Source organism: Hetaerina americana, unplaced genomic scaffold, assembly GCF_022747635.1.
Source record: "Hetaerina americana unplaced genomic scaffold, ioHetAmer1.1.p SCAF_42, whole genome shotgun sequence".
Lineage (NCBI taxonomy): Eukaryota > Metazoa > Arthropoda > Insecta > Odonata > Calopterygidae > Hetaerina > Hetaerina americana.
Window position 1 is genome coordinate 3,862,953 of NW_027287008.1, and position 4,309 is coordinate 3,867,261.

At 36.8% G+C, this 4,309-nt stretch overlaps 1 non-coding gene across 1 annotated transcript; it reads right to left on the reverse strand.

Annotated features, from left to right (window-relative positions):
- Window positions 1-1,038: 1,038 nt before the first annotated feature.
- On the reverse strand, window positions 1,039-1,122 carry TRNAL-UAA (transfer RNA leucine (anticodon UAA)). Its single transcript has one exon. It is a non-coding gene; the product is annotated as a tRNA-Leu (tRNA).
- Window positions 1,123-4,309: the final 3,187 nt, after the last annotated feature.

Consider the following 4,309-nt stretch of genomic DNA (forward strand, 5'->3'; position numbering starts at 1 on the left):
CCACATATACATTTTATACGCTATATAACAAAATAGTTATAAAGCGTATAAAATGTTGCAAATTATTCAACTGTATTTTGTATTTAGTTTTTTCCAATGCACCAGACCCTCCCATGGAAAAACCAGTATTTATTTTCTTTTTCATGTCATTTATTGAATCTAATGATCTCCTTAGGAATTACATTAGAATTACAGTGGCCTCCATTTTTTTACCTTGATTTTTACGATATATTTTTGTTATATACTTCAGGGTAGTTACTTTTTATGCGTCACGTATTTTATATTTGTCATTAAAATATTTTCCTATTATATATCATCTATACATACTTTCAACCAGTAGTATTCCCTCTTACTTCTAGGATATTTTTATTTTTTGATCGAGTCCCTGACATTTCCTCTAGGACTTTTCTTTTTATTTTTAGTATATTAATTTTTGTAGAATTAGTGAATCTCCATATCGTTATACCATATCTCTAAATAATCTCACCTAATACAAAATACTCGATCTTGATCTCATTCAAACGTAAAAAACGTAATTTAGTGAACTTGACGAAGGATGTAATTTAATTCGTTATTTATTTTTCCATTATGCTGACCTGAGGTAATATTTTTATCAATGAATACCCACAAGTAGTCATATGTTTTCTTCTTTACCCCCAATTAGTTATATTTTTTAGTCTTCTTTGTCTCCAAGTAACTTTATTTGTTATATATTCTTAAAATTAGTTTCTATTATGTTAATTTTTTATCCACCAAACATTCTGAACCCTCTGAAAATATTCACGACTAAATCGAAAGATTGACTGTGAACAATTAAAGGCCCAATAAACTTCGGCGCCTAGAACCAATATCGTGTTGTAGAAATCCCTCCTACGAAAAGTTATCCAACCGAACTTGTGGAATATGTAGTTGAATCTAACCATAAAACACTCGCGTCGACTGTCGTTGATCGAACTGAATCGATAAGTTAACACTTAGATTTAAGGCATAGCAGATTTGAATGAGGAAAAGATAAACATAAATAAAGACAAAATTGTTTGTCAGGTGTGGGGTTCGAACCCACGCTCCCATTTGGGAACCAGAACTTAAGTCTGGCGCTTTAGACCACTCGGCCAACCTGACGATGTTCGTGCAGGGTGCAAAGTGCATTTGTTACGTAAGTTCATTCAATGGCGTGCTGTAGATATAATTCTCAAGAATTGTTGCATATAAGGTTTTTACAACCTTACGTGCATCTAACACGTTTCCCCAATCGACTTTGAACATATTTTGTCTTTATTGTTAGCCCTAAACCGATAATATTTACGTGTTGAAGCAGCACAAGTTTTTCTGTATACAATTTTAAAATGGTGTAGTGACAATACTTGAGTGGGATTTCCGTTAAGCTCGAATCTTTATGGTCGATCGAGGGTGTATCAGGAATCCAATCTTGGTGAAACCTAACCGCTGTTTCCGTACAATTTGCCATAAATCTCTTTTCCTTCGGTCTCACTTTCATCTGTATTTCCTCAAGTGCAATTTGAAGCAACAGGCATTCGGCATGACATTGAAAAATATCCCTACTCCATAAAAGTATTTCGTAGCAAATGGGCACCGCCAGTTTATTATTTTAAAGATTTAGTATTCTAGCATAACAATATTTAACCGGTGACTGTTTTTTAGGAGTTCCGGGTAAACGGCATCTCCCTTCGAATGCTTTAACATCTTCATATTAGAATATTCCATTGGCTCATCCCTTATTTTGTCACCTAACGCACGATATTTATTCCTGTAAGTAATATTATTGGTAATAATCTAAAAAAAAATCACTTCAAAATAATCCATCGGAGCATTTCAAGATATGTTGAATAGTTGAAGGTAAATGAAAGCAAGAAACTATTCGTGACTATTACATATCTGAGCAGGAAATATCTTTAGTGATGGAAAGGAAAATATGGGAAAATTTGGGATCAGTAAAACTAGCTAGTTTTAGTTATCAGAAAAATACAAGTGAAACATGTTCCCTTAAAAAATATAATATACATGGGGAAAATGTCGATAGCCTTGAATAAGTAATTAGTGATTTGGTTCACGGAACTTTATCATGTGAGTTATGGTGGGTTGATAAATGGGTGGGTTGGTGTACGCGACGTAGAACCATTACGTTCAATGATAAGCGAAAAGTTTCGCTGTGTTTCATCGTTTTATATCCTCAAAATGAACCCTTAGTTTTTTAATATTACTTTAGTAAATCACGGCATTCACTTCCATTATGATTTTATTTCTTCTTGATATGGTTCCTCTTATAAAAAGGGTATGTCGAAATATGAATGCAACTTATCAAATTGTGGTAATTAATTTTACCATAATAATCAGCAGTACATAATGGCAGATCTTAATTTTAAACAATTTATTTTATTATTTATTTATTTTTATTTATTTACACAATTACGTTACAATTAGGCAAATTTCCTGGTGGCAACGGTCAGGTTAGGTCAAAGATAACTACTAACAACGAAAATTACATACGAACACATAAAAACAGATAAGAGACAAAATATTTTTACATAATGACACTTCCACATCACATACAAACAAACTTCCACTCCACCTACAAAATGCCGTCCACATCACATACAAACAATATTTTCAAAACTACAGTGAAGTTTATTACCCAGTGGCTACTTTACATTTCAACTTAAAACTTCTAAAATTGGATGGAAAGGGCTCAAACAAACCTCCAGGCAGCTGGTTCCAATCAATAATGGTTCTATTTAAAAAAGAGTATTTTTTCTTATTGGTCTTTTGAGTCCTTATTTTTATTTTGTGGCTATGGTCGTTTTTTCCTTTAAAGTTAGGCTTTTCTATCCCTTGCCATAAATCTTCCCACGCTTCGTCCTTTTTAACAATTCTATACATCGCGCCTAACCTACTCCTTTTTCTTCTATTTTTCAAACTCTCCCATTTCAGTACATCTAACATATCCGTGACACTATCTGTTCTTTTGTACCTTCCGAGTACATACCTTGCTGCCTTTCTTTGAACTTTTTATGTTTTATGTTATTTAACTTTTATGTTTAATTTTGTACAGGAAAGATTCCAGACTGCTTAAACGTTTTCTATTAATAACAACAATTTTTGTTGCTTTTACCGGTACATATACTCGGATAGCAGAAATAAGTATTTGTAAGATCTTCAATCAATGCTTATTTCCTTTGTTGATCCAGTTTTCATTCAATAACAGCCTTATTATCAGATTTATGGAATGAATACTCCTATTTCGTCGAGAATCCAATTATGAAACTTAAGGGAACCCCAAGCATATTCATCGCTGTAAATGTGAATGAACCTAATCCTTTCTGGTTAAAAAATGATTTTGAAACGACTGATGTTATCTATTATCAAGCTAAAGAATAGAAAGAAAAATAATCTAGTAAATTGAAAGTTAAACTTTTATATCATCCACTCTGTTCTTAAACGGTTGATGTCCTTTGAATAGTCTTTGCGGGGGAGAGATATCTTCTTAGAGCGTCTGCGTGTCCTTCCATAAAGGATAGCATTTTTATTCGTATTACGAGACTTTTGACTGGGAGTATTCGAGTTTAATCGCGTGCGTCGTTTAAATTGACGACGACCGAGTTCATTTGTCGGGCGCAATTTGGGTGGTTAAAAGTCCCGTCGCATCTCTCTCACTGGCCAATCGTTTTCCAAGTCGACGTCTTAACGGACCCGACAAATGCCTAAGATTTCGCTTCCGTCCGAGCGGACACACGACGTCGGAGGAATAGTTACGTGCGTGACTGATTCGGAGCTCCTACCCGCCATAGATTCAGCGAGTTTCGCCCATTTGCACGAATGCCTCGTCGTGAACTCGAGGTCATTCACGATCCAAGGGGTTCTCCGTGGAGAGTATGTACTCACTCCCCTAGGACCCCGATCGCCTCGAAGGAGAAGGGGAGAGCTCCTCCGGCCGAAGACTGGCTCGATGATGAGTCGCTGTTTTTTTTCCCCTTGACCGCTCGTAAAATGTTTGCTTACCGTCCCTCTCGAGTCTGATGGAAGGAGGGTGTGGTTTCTTGGATACACACGCGATCTTTTCCCCATCCCATCTTCCCCCGCTCAACAAAACTGCATTCGAATGCATTGAATCATGGCCGTCGCGCGCACTTCCTCTCCCGCCACTCTCCCGTCTCACCCGCATCCTTCCAACCCACCCCCCCGTCCCCCTCCCTCCCGATGCATCAATGCGTCCGCTATGGGTCCGCCAGTCGTTTACATGCGCCCCGCGAGGCCAACCCATCCGTTGTCGTCGGTGTCTCCTGAGAGGAGG